Consider the following 18,110-nt stretch of genomic DNA (forward strand, 5'->3'; position numbering starts at 1 on the left):
TTTTGAAGTAAAATTAAATCGATTTTCGCATTTCTCGTCAAAAATATTGTTCGTATTTTCAAAGCTGCATATTTTCTAAAATAATGGATCGATTTTCAAAAAGTAAGAATCGATGTATAGAGAATTAAAAGCCCTTTCTAATGACCCCCACTTGACCCCCATTCCCATTTAAAAAAATTTGGGGGATTGCGCCAAAAGTTGTCCCCCTCAGAAGCAAACTTTACCTGATTTTGGATTTTGCCGAAAAGTTCATTACTACCCTGTAATGCCTTGCGGTACGATTTCGATGGGCTACCCTGTATATTTTTGAAAAAAAAGAAAAATTTAACGAAGCTAAGTATGCACTAATATATAAGGTGTTCCATTTAAAAAAAATCTTTAATTTACTGATTTCCATGATTCAATTGCTTTCATCATGAGTATATAATTAACAGAGTATTTTATTAAGAAAGATTATTATCAACCAACAACGACAACTATTAAACCTCAAGGGAGTGTCACATTGTAATTTTTTTAAATGGTCTAAATGTGACCAACCGCTCGGTTCTAAATTTACCAGAAATCTCGTTAATCGTATACGAAACACATTATAATGTCTAGGTAGGTATATTGGACCTATTTTTAGCGGTGCTAAAATTAGAACCTGGTAACTGTGGACATTACATAAACTACGTGTATCTCAAACACAAAATCACCGCGAAAATTTACTCAAAACAAAAGCTTCATATATCGTAAACATGTACTCGAGGTGTTAGGAAAAATAAATTCCCCGCACTACGAGTGATGCAACGAAGTGCAACAGACTGGGCTAGTAAGGGGAAAAATTTGTTTGTTTTAGCTGCGTTACACTTGTTGAGGCTGGTTGTGAGGTATTTACTATGATTGGCCGTTAAAAAGTAAGCCAAGAACAACAGTGTGGAGTTTGGCGGGAACGCCGGGGATATTTAACAGATGGCCACGTGGGTTTTGGCGTCCGCAGGGCATCCTCGGTATTAAAGCCAAGGTCTGGGGACGCCAATACGCATAGTATTGGTGGCAGGAATAATTATTCTAGTTTGGTGTACTCCCAGTCTCTCGTGACGCTGAAAATATGTTATTTTTTTTTAAAAAAGTTGGTGGTCCTTTTGGATTAAAAGTACAGAGCCTTCACAAATTATTACAAGTCGCGTGATCAGTAATTTTGTTTGGAACAGTGACTTTATTTCCTGCGTTACTAATTACTAAAACAATGTCAAGACTGCGTTAAAACGCAACATTTCGTTTTTCTACCGATCAGCCATCGGATTATCTCAGTCTATACTAGGGTTTCTGATTTCTCGGCCTACTTTTTTCTCGGGTCTCGAGAATTCTCGACTAGGAATTCCCGGGAATTCTCGAATTCTCGAAAAATTTCTAAAACTTAAAAAAGTCATAATTTTGGTATTGCAATGCGAAATATAAACATGCTATTATACTTCACAATCATCATTAACATTTATTATTTATTCAGTATTTTTATTAATTACTTATGTTTCTACTTCTACTAACAAAACTAAATTAATCTTTGAGTTTCTTCTTAAAAACCTTTAACTTGTTTTTTTATTAAACACTTTCAATATACCTATGTTTATTTCAATATTTTTTAATCGTAGTTTTCTTCCAGTAATAATTATTAATAATCGTTAATCATGCAGTCTTTTAATTAAATAAATAGTAAATAAGGAATTTAACCGAAGAAATCTTAAAAAAAACAAGATTTAATTTAAAGATACAGAAGCGTTCTTCCTATTAATATCTCACTTATAATCACAATCTTTTAATTAACAAAACAAAAATAAAATAATCAACTAAAGGAACAGGAACTAAATATTTTCATAATCAACATCAACATTAGGTATCTGCTTATAATAAAATTTCTACACAGACTTATAACTAGGTACANCACGAGTATGCTGAGTTTATTATTTGTAAGTTGGCAGTCCTTGTCATGTATATAGGTATACATTATGCTATGTAATCGCTCGCACAGCTGATTGCTTTAAACTAGAAAATGTCGGATGAAGAACAGAGTCGGTGAAAAGGAAAATTTATGACCAAAAGGAAGTATGAAAATAGCAAAAGCAGGAAAAAATGCTGTTGAAGGGAAGATTGTGGAGCCAGAACCTCCGCACACCGTTCGAGGGCATCAACTAATCGACATAGAGTACATAGCATAAAGCATACACTGCTCTTTTGCAAAGAACTTTTACGTATTTTAGATTATCTATAAACTGAAATCTGATCACGAAGTGATTCGCGTGCAAAAGGTTAAATATGATTTAGTTATATGCATAAGTAGCATTCCTAATATTATGATGTACTTCTGTGAATACAAATGTTCCTTATAAGACAAGGGACTACATACATATCTGTGTATCGTGATGTTGTTGCAATTTAAAACATTTTGAATATGTGCAATATTTTGTTGAATTTTTTTTTTAAATACGGATAATGTCATTTAAGGATTAAGGTTAGTAAAAATATTCGACAACGTCCATAATCCCTACTAATATTATAAATGTGAATGTAAGTTTGTTGGTTACGCTTTCGCGCGAAAACTACTTAACCGATCATCATGAAACTTTGTACACATATTCTTGGAGGTATTAGAATTAACATAGGATACTTTTTATAAAAAAAAACGAAAGATTTTCTATCACTCTGCGAGCGAAGCCGCGGGTAAAATCTAGTAATCAATAATAATCAATACCTTCTTTGATGTTTTCTAACAATAAAAAAGTAGATGTCCAACTTTTAAATCAGTAGAGTAGTTACCACAACATGACATTTTACAAAAAATTTTAATAAGATTAAAAATAAATCATGTCGACAAGATCCAATTTTTTTTAGATTTTGGTTAGATAAATCGAAAAACTAATAGACCGGGAGATATTAGACTGAAGTTCGACGACGTCTTTCTCGTTTATGCCTCTGAGAGTACTGAAAGGTAACCGAGAGACAAGTACAATAAACTAAATTTAAAAGATGGGCTGCGGGACACCTTCGTGAAAATTCAATTTTCCTTTTCAAAAAAATAATGTGTACAGCGACGTATTTCTCACTTATGCCATGTTCGTAAGTTGAAGAGAAGTATCGATTTTATCACAAAATTTTTTTGGCATAAGTGTCGCAAGGGACCTAAGAATGGAAAACTTTGTAAGAAAATGTGAAAAACTAAATTATTAGTCTACCAATTTCTCATTAATGCTAGTTAGAAATATGACATTATTGTATTCGAAAAGCTCATAAAAAACATTGGCATAAGTCCTACTAAAGACTAAAGAAAATAGGGCTTTGGAAAAGCTGCGGAAAATTTCTCATTTTGGTCAACGTTTTTCTCGTGAATAAATTAAAGCTTATTGCAAAGAAAAAAGTGAAATTATTCATTTTTTTAAAGGGCATAAGTCCCTGGTGAGGAGTATATGCTAAAAATTCTTTGAAAAGTTGTAGGAAAATTCATGAAAATTGTTACGTCTTTCACGCTTATGCCATTTTGCATGCACGTAGAAAACTACATTATAAAGTCATATAAATGTAGGCATAAGTCCACATTGGATTTTCATGATGTAAATAATTTTGAATTTTAATACGAGTCAGGTCGACAAAGTAGAAAAATAATAGAAAATTGCCACAATTTTCTCGTCGAAAAAATGCATCTTTCGTAAATCAACAGCAATTCGTTTTTAAAATGAAATAAAAAAGACAAATAATTTATCTGAGACAAGAAAATCATAAAATTGCTGCTATGAATATAGGGAACCTTTTTTTTTGTCCAGACAATAAAAAATTACCTGCAAGTAAATACAACCTCGCTCTGCAACTTTCGAAATCACATTTAATAGTACAAAGTTGTAAACCTTAAAGTAGTTTCTATTACAACAAAAGTAATATTTTGAGTATATCACGGTCGAAAGAGTGACTTGTCATTATTGTCAAGATGTCAAAATTCTTCTTAACCTGTGGTTACCTCACTGTTCGAACTTGTTCAGGTAGTAGCTTTGTTCTTTTTACAAAGTCCAAAAGCATGCTTGTCGACACTTACCGCAGCTCCTAGGGTTTCGAAAAGGGTTTTCCCAGGAGCGTCATTCTACTAACAATAAGTGCAAATCCTCGGCAAAGAAGTTTCATCCGCCAAGTCACATCCCCTGTAGACCCTAGCCAAGATGCTCCCTAAAGTGACGGTGTCTCGTTAATAGTCCCGTTACTTTTCTGAGCCGAATTTCATTCAATTTCAGCAACTGTATAAGTTTCTTCGCATGGCTTTGCCAAGTCTCTAAATGCTTAATAATATTTTCGTTTTTATTTAGAAAAATGTTCAAATGTTTAATTTTTTTGTTGAATCTGGTTCATTAACCTAAAAGAGAAGAAGAGAAAAAGGTATCCTTTACATCAAATGCTTTTTAGTTATATCCTGGACATATTGCATACTTTTATAGCACATATTAAAAGAATTTTCTGTTCTCACAATTGAATTTAAGGTTTTATTTAAATTTCTTTTTTGTTTTTGTGTTGTTTTGTATTATGTTCTTATGAATTTTAGATATACTAATTCTTATGTGATTTTACTGTTTTACTATTTATTGATTGACTGACATTGTTTTTGGTTAACGTTTATACTTTTTGGTAAATTTTATGTCTTTACTTATTTTAAATGTTTGTGCTTATTGTTGTTCATGTGTATTTACTATAGCTGTAACATTCATCCTGTAATTGGGTTTCTCCCTTCGGATGAATTAAAATTAATTAATTAAATAAATAAATAAATAAATGAATAAATATGATGGGGCCCGAACCCACTACCCTGAGCTTAAGGGTTTGACACTCTTCTAAAAAGAAACAAATAATCAATAATCTTTCCAAATTTGATTTCTCTTGTAAAAAACCCAAAAACTTAATCCCTTAACTCTTCCGGGAGAAGGGGCCCACTAAAAAACAAAAACATCCTAACATCTACTTTAGATCAAACAAAATTAAGAACATTATTAAAAATTCAGTCATTTTTCGAAAAAGAAAGTACTATAGGACCCTCTATGTGAGATACATTCAATTTGCGTGGAAGCCACTTCAAAAGTTAACCCAAAAAGATAAGAGCGTAGATTTGGCGCCGAACGTGGGGCTTGCCGAAAATTAAACAAAAGCAATGCCGATCGTGGATAATATTTGGAAAACCTTCAAGGCCCGGCAGTGACCTCACACACTCGCATTGACACACACACACATACACGCACATTTGATTCGCATGCCAATGTGCGTGTCCATTGACGGCTCCAGTTGGCACACGCCGAACGGTCGGCCGTCGCGGCCAACTGGGGTGCCTCCGAAACGGCCGGCGCTTGTTTACAGGCCACGCGCCAACCCCGGTTGCTGCCAGCCAGAGGCGGGAAGTGTCGATTTTCTCTGCTTTCGAATCGTTTCCGTGTTATGACGGTGCCAGCGAGGTGTAAACACGGTTATTTACGAGAGCGCTTTGTTTGCCGGAGGTCTGTCGGTCTTTGGGGCTCTGCGGTCCGATGGGGATCTAAAATGTAGGCCAGAATTTGTGAACGCGGTTTTTTGTTACGTACAGGGCGTTCCGCTTATTGCAGCAAATAAGCTATGTAAATATTTTTATTTTAAAACCACTTTTTATTTATTACACAGCTAACCATAAACTATTAGCTTAAACTTCATCAACAATTTAAGTCACTATCCACATGACGTCACGTGGTAAGCGAATTTCAATAAACAGGGCTGAATTTCATCAGTCACCAATATATATTTTTTTAATTTACAAAGTAGTACTTATTAATATCTGGAATTTTTAATATAATTTGTTGGTTAATTCTAATTTGCAACTTCATACTATTTTATTATAACATATTGCTATAAGCCTTATATAGGTCTGTCAATAAAATGGATAAACCTAGCAACACTGTAAATATAATAATTAATAATATTTGTCAATATTAAAAATTAAATGTCTACCACCGTTTTCTTTATTCTGTTTTACTAAAAATATATCGGCATAGGGTCAAATCTTATTAACATTTTCAAATGAATGCCTTAGAAACAAGTTAGTAGTAAAAATGTTTTCAAATTGTAACTTTGTTACCCTTTATCTTCAAAATGAGGTGTTTAAATGAAAAATGGCCAAGGAAAATACAATTATTTTGGTCCAAAGAATGATTAATGGGTCGATATAGCTTTTGTAATCTGTAAGTACCAGCAAAAACTTTTAGTTTGACAGTTAAAAATTTTAGAAAATATAATCGAAACATGGGTAAATTTCAGTTAAAGTGGTAAATTTACTAATTACCTACACCTTTCTGATTGATTTAAAGCAAAACAACTAAACAATTGTAACAAAAGTCGGGACGCGTAGTAATTTATTTATTAGTTCTCGAAACGGATGGGCCAAAAAGTAAAATATTTCAGTCAACACAAATTATCGAAAGTTAAGAGTTTCAAGCAGGTAGCGTCGTCCTTCGGAGAAATTTAGCAATATTTTTAACAAGTTCACTTAGAGTCGGGGCCATGTGTTAAGCAGGTATAAAGAGAAAAATCGATATTTCAAATAACGCGTGAAATGCATTCCAAAGGGCGTAGGAATTCCAAGAATAAGTTGTTAGAATGTTGTGAGGAAAAGAAATAGCTGGTTTTTTGACGGACTTTTCAAGCTATAAGGATATATTAATGAAATCGACTAATCCGTCCCGTATCGCTACACGGAGTCACTAGAGGAAGGCTAGGGTTATTTGTAAGTTTAGCCTCAGATTTATTTAGATAATATTATTAACATGGCATAGTTATGCCAAAGCGTCCCGACATTCAGGGTTCTCGCCAATAAGATAAGAACAAAAACTTCTCGACCCAAGAAATGGGCGTGTCGAAGCGGGGTGTCGAATTCAGGAAAGATCTCGAAAAAGGCAGTTCTTCCTTATGTTCCACATTGAGCAGTCGGCTTAGTTTTAGAGTCTCGGGCTAGTTAATTAAATTTAATAATAGATAAAGTTTTTTCCAAATTTTGCTATAGAGCGCGCATTCTCTGAATCTCGGTATGCTGTCGCGTGTAAAAAAATTAATTAATAATGTTGTTCGAGCCGTTGTGTTGTTATTTTGTTTGTTTGTTTTGTTTATTGTTATTAAAACCCTTCCTGGAAGTTTTGGTGTTTCATTTTGTTTCTCTCAACTTCAGTGTCACCCTGTACAGCCAGTTACTGGATTACATTCTACGTAAGCAATAAAGGGTAAGTGCCTGAAATTCATTCTCTGAACATACAACATTTCTAAGTTCCCACGTATTAATTAAAGTATTATGATAATTATAAACTCCCTTTCGAGAATTAAATAGTAAACTCTTCTGAAGTCCAGACTCGTTATGAAACTGGTCACAGCGGTAGTTAGATAATTAAATAAATAACCCCTCAATAACCCCCCACAATGAATGGTATCCACATATAAAAATGTGATTTTATATCAATTTAACGTAAATTAATAACATTTTTTCATCGATAGCTGTTCATAGTCTACTTATTTGTCAGCTGTTACCTTTGCGAAAAGGTGGGTGTCGAACTCATTAAATCCGCTGGCAGACAGCTTCGGTTTTACGTCAGATGTCACAATTCAAGAAAATTAAGTGTCCCGATCCGCGGCAAGGTCCCGTTTTTGATTTATTTTTAGGTTTTAAATCACAGGCGAAATTTCAAGGTCAAACGGCGAACATCCGACCGGGTCCGCCGAGGGGGCTTTGAAAAATTACCGTAATTTGTGCCCGGAATGAAAAATATGTGGTTTTTAACACTTCATATATTTTTAAGGGCAATCAGCGGCAACAAATCATTTAGAGAGAATCTCCTTGTTTTTCCGGGAAAAGATAATGACGATTTTCGGCTCAAAACTCATTTGTTTTGCCGGACTACTCAGCCTAATGGCTCTGTTTTCTCCGCTTTAGAGACAATTACATTTCCACATACTTTTAACTGTTTTAAATCTTTTCTTAACAGCAAACAGTGATTAATGTATTTATTCCAAATTATACGTAATAAAATAAATATTGCAGACTTTTTATAATAGTCCGGTCAAATTAGCCATAAAAATAGTAGTCAAATAACGAAAATTCCAACAGAGCTAAATTTTGGTGGAGACGTTGGGCACACCATTAGAAATAAAGTGTCAAAAGTCCCCATCGATCCCATGTGTGCTAAAAAAGTTACTCGGGGTCAAAGGTCAAAATTTGAGATATTTTGGATTTTTTCGAAAACGGTAAGTTTTATCAAAAAGTAGTCTTGATAAAAATTATAGGTCGTAAAATTATCTACAAAAATGGTTCTTATATATTTTTTTCTAAGAATCACCATTCGTGAGATATCGCGATTCTAAAAGTTAAAGGAGTCACATTCTACATGATATGCACTAGTCATGAGTAAAACCGTGTTGAATGGCGCTTTTGTGTTGACACCTCTCTGGGTGTCATGGGTGCTGAAACAGTCCACGTGACACCATGACACTTAATAACACCCAAGATGGCAGAAATTGCGAATTGCGAGTTACTAAACGGCGCGCGATTTAATCTTTTTTCCAAAACTTATTTATTACGTATATAACACTTGTGAGTAAAACAATTTAATACTCAAAATATACCTAGGCATTTTAATTATTAAAACTCAAGTCGTTTAAAATATCTATATATTTACATAAAACTCGAGTAAAAATAAATATCTGATAAAAAAAACATACCGCAAAATTAAAAAAAACATAAAACTAAAACTGAAACATTAAAAAAATACTGCGATAGCTATGGCTTCGTAAATAAAACAAAATAATCAAAAATAAATTACAAAAATTGGACTAATTAGAATTATATTGTGAACTTGTGAAGGAACCGGCGTGCCATAACGAGATTGAACGCAGCGCAGCTACGCAGGCAGTGCCACACATCTGCATCTATCCGATCCAGTTTACTGTATCATGACACAATTGTGCTGACACGTTGTGTTGATACAGCAAGCCGTGTCGGTATTGTTGTGTCAATACACGAAAATTTACAGTGTTACCCATGCCTAATATGCACATATATGCCACGTATATACATAGTCAGGCACTTAATACAAGTAAAAATGCCTATTTGTGTCTCTTATATGTATAAACTATACTATTCTGAGGATATACACTCAAAAGAAACTCAGTCCCTTAGTCAATCCCCTCTACCCGCATGGCCTTGAATAAATCTGTCTACTCTATTGTAAAAACTTTTGTAAAAAATACACGAAACAAGAAACCTCTCTGTCTTCCTCCAACATCGGCTTCTGCTAATCAACACTTGTATCGAGTATACTATCAAGTTGAGATCACACATGGCTAGGCAATCAACTGAACCCAGAAGCTGGGGTTGGAAATTAACAGATAATACTTTGGAACCGATTCAAACTTTACTTCCACCTGCTCTGGAAAAACTCCTAAACACTATTTTTTGCAATTGCAAAAAAGGTTGTAGTGCTAAATGTGGCTGTAGAAGAGTAGGGTTACTGTGTTCTCCAGCTTGTACTAATTGCCAAAGCCAGTCTTGCTCAAATGTCGAATTGAATAGAACAGACGAAGATTCATGTGATTTCGATGAAGAGACAGCTGATACATCTTCATTTGAACAATTTATGAACATCCAGCAAGAGGAAGAGGAGGAAGAAGAAGAAGAAATCGAAGACGACATGACTGTTGAAGTCATGAAGAGTATGAATCAGATTAAAATATCAAAAGAAATCAGAACTAGGTACAGTTAAAGTCAATAACCAATATCAATAATCATCATGCAGTAAAAGAGTATTGTCCCTGAAACTTCCGTCATAACAGTTTTTTGAGTAGGCCTACCGGGGAAACCACGTTAAAAAAAGCGCCAAAGTACACTCACAGATGGTGTAGAAATATGTGCATATCATGTAGAACGTGACTCCTTCAACTATTAGAATCGCGATATCTCAGGAATGGTGATTCTTAGAAAAAAAGTATAAGGACCATTTTTGTAGATAATTTTAAGGACTATAATTTTTATTAGGGCTACTTTTTTGATAAAACTTACCGTTTTCGAAAAAAATCCAAAAAACCTCGAATTTTGACCTTTGACCGCGAATAACTNCATTTTTGTAGATAATTTTGAGATATATAATTTTTGTCAGGGCTACTTTTTTGATAAATCATACCATTTTCGAAAAAAATCCAAAAAACCTTCAATTTTGACTTTTGACCCCGAATAACTTTTTTAGCACACATGGGATCGATGGGGACTTTTGACACTTTATTTCTAATGGTGTACCCAAGGTCTCCACCAAAATTTAGCTCTGTCGGAATTTTCGTTATTTGAAATGTCTATTTTGACCGGACTATAAAGGAAATTTTCATTAGTTTATCATCATATTATGAAATTTATTTAGTAAAATGTTTCTTTCAATTATATTCTCTAAATTCTATCATTTGTCAGATTATACGAATCTGTATAACAAAATTAAATGTACATTTTGCTACGAGTTCTGTCCCTTCCTACTAGATTCCATTGAACTTTGTCAAACCTAAATTAAGAGACTACTCGTTCCAGACATTATAAACGATTGCGGCGCCTTTTTCAAGGTCGTGGTAATTGGATTTACCCATATTTCTACAAAAAATTCTTACGAGAATCTGCACGATCACGCAACCTCCTTCGTGCTCTTAGTGCAATAAGGACTTTGTACACTTTTGTCTAAATATCTATTTTCTTTTCAGTGTAAACGAGTATGAATTTTTAAGGCAATCAGACATAAATAATCTAACAACTCCTGCCGACGGCGACGGTTACAAAAGGGCTTCATTAAGCCTTATCGACAATTCCCGTCAAGTCCTCATTAAAACCAGGTACGAGAAACAAGGTCCTTTTGTTACTCCAGAATCGTGCCCGCTGCAGTCTCACGTTTCGTAACAGACTGCTCCCGTGACCTATTTCTTTCTCACTTTATAGCTTCCGATGCTCTGGTGCGTCAAATTTAATTTGTTTTATAGGTTCGCTCATGGCCTATTTTATAATATGCGCGTTATTCCCCGCTACGTTCAATTGTTCGATAAATTATCCAATGCGATGCCGGGGATGCTGGGCGATGTTATTTGAATGGCACAGAAACTGCTTTTTTCTGTGCCGTCGAGATTGAAGAGCGCAAGTTTTGTTTCCGGATTCTTGCAGACGCATTCTCTAAAAAAATTTCACGTTCTTTGGTGCTTTAAGTTTTTTTGTGGGGGTGGGGGGGGTGTGCGTTTATACGTTGCCCTTTGTAAGCGTTCGGAACATAATGAGATTCTGCTTAGATTTAAACTGTTTTAAAACAGCCAAAAAAAATTTAAAACAAATTAGTTTTGTTTACAATTAATGATATCTATATACTTATATTAGTTAATATTTAATGAATCATGTAAAACTTTATAATTTTTTAAACATAATGAAATGTTTCTTTAATGTTCGGCGGTTGATGTCAAACAAATATGCTGACTTTAAAATAACACGTTACCAAATCACACAAAAGCAACCTGTTTTTACTAAATTATTAAAGTTTCTTCCTCAATACATTTTTTTAAACGAATTTATATGCTTTGACTCTCATTTTTAGACATTTGCATATTTTTACTCAAACGACTCAATTTTTCAAACAATCAACGTATTTGTTTGGGTGGTAAATACCAATTTCTATGGTACCTACTTTACTATCCGCCATAATGGGGACTCCATTTTGGATTTAAAAAATTTCTGAAGTAAAACCTTATATTCGTGATTGGCAACTTTGAAAACCACCCAGTAACAAATTTCAGCCATAACCTTCAAATTTTGAATGCTTTTCCGATTTTATAACCGCCATATTGGATCCGCCATCCTTGATTCGGTAATTTTCGTAATCAGACTTCAGATTCGTAATCAGCGACCTCAAAAATCCGCCGTAACAAAATTCAGTAAAAAATATTGAATAGGAAAATGTGTGACTTACTGGGGTAAGTGGGACCCTGATTTGCAGGTGGTTTGAGGGATAGATTATATTATATTTTTTTGGTATGTTGTCTATCAACATCTATACCCCCAGGTCCCAGGCGATTCCGAATACTGAAATCCGATTTTAGTATTAACGTTTTTGCGATAGTGTTTACATTAGTTTTTCAATTTTGAACAAAAATGGCGTTCAGTGCCGTGCAGAAATGTATTTTTAAATAATTTTCGAACTGCCTTTTTGATTTTTTTTTTACAAAATTGTATTTGTAAGAGTCCTCTGTACATTCAAAAAATTTTTTTGGATATGTTCTGAATTACCCTGTATATTTGGTAGTATAAAACACAAGGCTGTTTTTTCACATTGCTTTGCACTAACAATCGTTATTTGATCTTAATCGTGAAATTAACCTCCTCGCATAGGGATGGCTGTGGATTTAATTTCCATATATTTCTTTCCAATATTATTTTAAAATGTTTTTTTCAAAGTATTTACAAATCGTTGCTATACCTTATCCTCCCTATTTCACCCTATTTCAGGGGTATTTTAGCGTTTTACAAAAAAATTACCCGATAAAACTGTTTTTGGTTGCGGATTCGGATTCAGCGTTAAAAAATACACAAGGACACTATCATGTCTCTGGTACAGAACTTTTTTTGAGGGGCTGTATAATCTAAACTTGAAACATTTTTTAATGCTCTTATCTTCAACAGAATATTTTTACACACTCTGTAAATCACCCCGTAGAAAGAATTTGTACTAATGAATATAAAAACCATCTGCCGTAAAAAATGCATAGAACCATTGACTATAGCACTTACGCCACTGGCAAGATCCTAAATTTAAGACGATAATGTCAAGATCACTTATAGTAAACGTCCATTAAAACAGTCGCATCCAGCAGAACGGTCCGAAAATAATTTAGTAACTATAAAATTTCCCAATAAAACGTTATTTGTTAGATAATGAAGTTACATAAAAGTTATTAGGTGTACTAAATCTTATCCAGATGCTGCACACGTCCACAGTTATTACCACTGTAGCAAATAAAATTGTGAATTTTTCCAACTTACAACTCCAGATTCAAAGATGTACACGCAGATTTTAATAAGCGTTACGTGTTTATTGAAAAATATATTAGTATTTATAAGTTTATTTTACTTGATGGCTATCTTCTGGACTTCCTGCTATGCCAAGGGTATGACACTAGTCTATATTTATTTTCAAAGATGTAAATCTAGGCGATTAGTTTTATGGAGGCGGTTTTTACGATTCTTTTTTGCCAATAATAATTAGCGATGTGGGAACAGTTCTCGCTAAAAATATTGTCGCCATTACGTTGAACCCAACGCGTCTTGAAATTAACTTATAAATAGACGATTTTGTTGACAACTATGACAAAAAAGGATTAAGGAACTATTTTTAAATAAAATCCGAGGGAAAGTATAGTTAAAAAGTTGATTTTGTGTTATGGAAATTTTGTTGACATTTTAGTTCTTTAGTTTCCATGTTTCCAATTCAATTGGGAATATGAAGTGAGGGGCTGTTTTGTTATACAGGGTGCCGAAATACTTTTGAAATATAAAACATTTATTTGTTTTTTTAACTTTGTACTGGGCATAACGTATCAAACGTATCAACAATGAAGAAGCGCTTTCCCTGTCAAGATTAAGAACATTTTTTTATCATTAATTTTTTTTAATTGTTTTGCCTTCAAATACTTTCTAAACAACTGAAGATATCCAATCGAAATTTTGTGCGCACAGTACATTAATGAAATGGTGTTTGGTTTGAAAAAAATAAGTGTCAGCTCAAATCAGAGGCGTAGATGTACGTGTATAAACATATTTTTATGTAATTCTTGATGTGGAAATAACATGTTTACTAGGTATTTGTATAGCTTTTACCGCCAGATTAGCAATTTTTAAAACATATTTTTAGAATTTCACGGTATTATTTTGTTTTTATATAATAATAGTGTTGGAAAATATTATAATCAGTCCTCAAAAATAGTTCAATTCCATTATCTACAGGGTGTTTGTAAATAAGTACGAAATATTTTAGGAGGTGGTTGCCGAAGTTATTTTGTGAAAAAAAGTTCATATAAATTTAGGTCGAATTATGCTTCGTTTCCGAATACAGTGTTTAGATTNAATCAGTCCTCAAAAATAGTTCAATTCCATTATCTACAGGGTGTTTGTAAATAAGTACGAAATATTTTAGGAGGTGGTTGCCGAAGTTATTTTGTGAAAAAAAGTTCATATAAATTTAGGTCGAATTATGCTTCGTTTCCGAATACAGTGTTTAGATTTTAATTTTGTATTTATTTTTATTACTTATTTCAAAGAGTTTTAAAGATATTGTCTCGTAATTTGAAAAACGCTTTGAAGGGATAAACGTGCATTTTTTGGGGTGATCCGAATATTTCTACTTGCACCAGTGGCGTTCGTGCGAGAAGGCCACAACCTTTTTTAATCAAAAAAATGATACGCCACTGATTTTCTCCAGTTTTGATATTTTATTAGAAATCCGCCATCAATTTTGAATGAAATTGGTTACTTCATTTTTTTTCGTAGGATGCACCGTTTTTGAGGAAAAAAATAAAACATATTTTATTGCAAGTTGTGTATTTTTAATTTCTATTGATACATTATCTAGTAGGTTGCTGTTAATTTAATTTTAACTAGGAAAATTCAGGAAGCCTGTGTTATATATTTTTTTTGATATATAGCGTTAAAATTTTCGAAAAAGTTACATCTCTGAATATCTTCTGTGCACAGTACTCTTGACTTTTTTCCATAGTTCTTGCTGGGTTCATATAAATTAGCAATTCGTAAAATTTATTTATAGAAACCTACAATATTTTGATCTTATTGATTTGAGCCAAAAGTAGTTTAGTGCCATTATCTGTGGCTGATTTTGTTATGGTCTGTATATAGAACTGCAGGTCATACTATATTTTTGGACACAAATTAGACTCATCGTTCGATATTAAAAAAAATTGATATATAATTTATATAGTGCGTTCATAAATGCTCGAGCCCCACGATAACAGATCTGTTTCGGCGCTCAGTAAATTTGATTTTCTTAAGTTGGTGTTTCCGATATTATCAAGGAAAATTACCAACTCGAACTCTAGATGGAATGTCAATCCAAAGACGTTCGTATTAGTTTTTAAAAAATAATAAAGCCCTGAAACTTTTTGTTTTATTAACAATATTTTCAATATCTCTGAATGAAAGTGGATACAAAAGAGACTATATTTTTTAATGGACAACCTTTCTCAATCAAAAAATACTTTTTCAATATAAAATGGGATAAAATTTAAAATATCCTAGAGGCGTATGATTATTTTTGTAAGTAAAAAAGTGTAAAGAATGATTAATTTCTATTAAAGAAGAAGCATATTTTGCAGATTAAATTTCAATGTTTGTAAAGAAATGTAATATGTACTACACTGGACTAACCATTTATCTTTAGGGAATTTTGTATTAATCACTGACTCCATTGTAAGTTTGGTTGTCTAACAGTCGCGGTCACGTGGGACTCGGGAATTTATGAAGACACTGTATAATATACAAATGTTAACTTAGCTAGTAAGAAATGGTAAATATACTTTTTTTAGTTAAATAGTTCTTAGCTAACTAAAATGGAATGCAATTTAATAAAATAGACTCTTATTAAAAAATTTTGAGTGCACAAACCAATTTTTTGGTACCTACTTCTATTAGATTGACAGGACCGTGGTTTTCAAGTAGCTGGGACAGTATAGCATCAAGAAAAAGGCCAGCATCAACATAGAGCAATGTGATGTAAGATGCAAAATAAATAAGATTTGTTTTTCGGATTTTCATTTTTTTAATGTAAATAGTGTTTAAAAAGAAAGGATGAAGTTGTATTTAAGGAAAAGTTTAATAAAAACCGAAAGCATTGCAGTTTAACTCTTCACTTTAGTTAAAAAAAAAACAAGTAAAGAAACTTTGATTTCACAATTTTTGTGATCTGAGATGATATTTGGATGGATCTAAATAAAAATATGGTATAAAAATAATGTAAGTATTAATAAAGTAATTTGCAAAAGTTGTTTATTTACATAATACAGGGTGTTCCTTTCATGTTTCCAAAAAACTTGGGTGTAAGTTCCTCATGGGAAAATAATAGGAGCAGTTCATGTAATGTTTAGATGTCCTGTTTTTGAGATACAATGTGTTAAAGTTGTTTTCTTTCCAAATGGTTTTTTAATCGGCTCAAGACAAAAATGTCAAAATTTGTACACGAGTAAACATCAATTACTGTGCGTTAAGAATAATGTGCAAACGGTCTCATTTTGAAGAGCACTGTCGTCGATACAGGTAATTGGAGGGGTACAATAAAAAAAATATGTTGAGTCAAAATTTGTTACGTTTCTAAACGATTTTGTAAAGCATACTATATAAAAAAAGGTATATTTGTCGCAATTCGGTAGAATGTACCATTTTCGAGAAAAATTAAGTTGCATAGAAGCAAATGGGGGATAAGTTCAGCATCTACTGTAGTATTTCGAGTTTTGCTCATTTGTTTAATTGTGCAGCTATTTTGTTCTGTCTCTATCCGAGTCTGTTTCCTAGTATTTTTCTGTCCTTATCAGTGTCCATCAACAATTCAGTCCATTCAACAATTGTTTATTTTAGTAGTGGTAGTTTACAAAATCTAAAATTAATTATTAATAGATAATTAATTCCCGTAATTTGTTTATTTTGATTTACTTTTTTAAATGTTACTTTACAACAAGCTTACATTAAACCTAAAATAAATTTTAATGTTTTTATTTGTTTGGTTAATAAGTTAATACGATGTTTTACAATTTAACTCTTTTATATGATAAGAAATTCAAATTATTCTTAAATGCAAAGACTGTCGGTAGATACATGTCTTCAATTCATTCAATGGTAACGACCTCTTTCAATTTAATATTTCGTTAATGTACCTCTTTAAAAAAAAATGTAAGTTAATTTTTCTCGAAAATGGTACATGTTGCCGAATTTCGACGCTAGTATACCATTTTTTTGTAGTACGTTTTAGTTAGAGTTTACAATACCGTTTATTTATTTTTTTTCGAATGTACCTCTGCAATTACCTGTATCGGCGACACTGCTTTTCAGAAAGAAACCCTTGCCTCATTATTCTCAACGCACAGTTGATGTTTACTCGTGTACAAATTTTTACATTTTTATTTTTAGCCGATTTAAAGATAATTAAAGAAAACCATTTGGAAAACAACAACTTCAACACATTGTATCTCGAAAACAGTTACATGAACTGCTCCCATTATTTTCCCATGAGGAATTTGCACACAAGTTTTTTTGATACATGAACGGGACACCCTGTATGTATCTGAAAAGTGATACATTACTTATAAAAATACTTAAATTTTAGTATTTAATTCTTACAAAGTTGACAGTGTTAAAATATCTCTGTGAGATTTCAGTTAATTTTATTTTGCATATCTTTTCTTTATAAACCTTTTTTCTGCGTTTACAAATACAGTATCTTTGAACTTTTAACTGTAGTACATTGTAAATTCGACTAATCTTTGATAGTTTTTTTACTAAGTATTTAACTCTGTCCTTGTGTCGAGTCTATTTTAATATTCAATTTTCTGTGTTTTTACTTTGTTTTTGAAATCGTCTCATTTTTCATGAATTCTAAAAGTAATGCGTATCAACTAAAGACAATTTTAAGTAAGACAAAAGTAAATTCCTCCTTGTCAGTACCTAACAATATTATAAAAAATTTTTCGCTGGCATTTCGAAAAAAAAAATATCCATATACTACTTTTCAAAATTTAATGCTGCCTGATTAAGAGACAGGTCCAACCAAAATAGAGCACCTCGTGACGCAACACGCAGAACACAGGGTATTTCTCCCGAAAAAAAAAGAAAAAATGTCCTACCTCAACGGTACGTCCTCCCTCCCTCGGCGGTAGTCATGCAGGGCTCCATCCTTAGTTAGAACTACCCAAGAAGCAAGTAAGTTACATGGTGTGAGTGCCGAGAGCGCTGCAAACGGGCGGCGAGCCGGATCGGCCCTCGTGCCGAACTGCCGCTGCATAGCCGTCTGGACGCTCTCCAAGCGTCCCCC

General features: G+C 33.0%; 1 long non-coding RNA gene across 1 annotated transcript in view; it reads right to left on the reverse strand.

The window, feature by feature from the left end:
- Positions 1-18,068, reverse strand: part of LOC108904522 — a 23,399-nt gene extending 5,331 nt beyond the window's left edge. The window contains exon 1 of the long non-coding RNA XR_001964234.2: positions 17,923-18,068. This is a non-coding gene — a long non-coding RNA (uncharacterized LOC108904522). The remainder of the gene's footprint in view (positions 1-17,922) is intronic.
- Between the last annotated feature and the right edge of the window lie 42 nt (positions 18,069-18,110).

The sequence above is a fragment of the Anoplophora glabripennis genome, unplaced genomic scaffold (assembly GCF_000390285.2).
Source record: "Anoplophora glabripennis isolate ALB-LARVAE unplaced genomic scaffold, Agla_2.0 scaffold112, whole genome shotgun sequence".
In the NCBI taxonomy this organism is placed as follows: Eukaryota; Metazoa; Arthropoda; class Insecta; order Coleoptera; family Cerambycidae; genus Anoplophora; species Anoplophora glabripennis.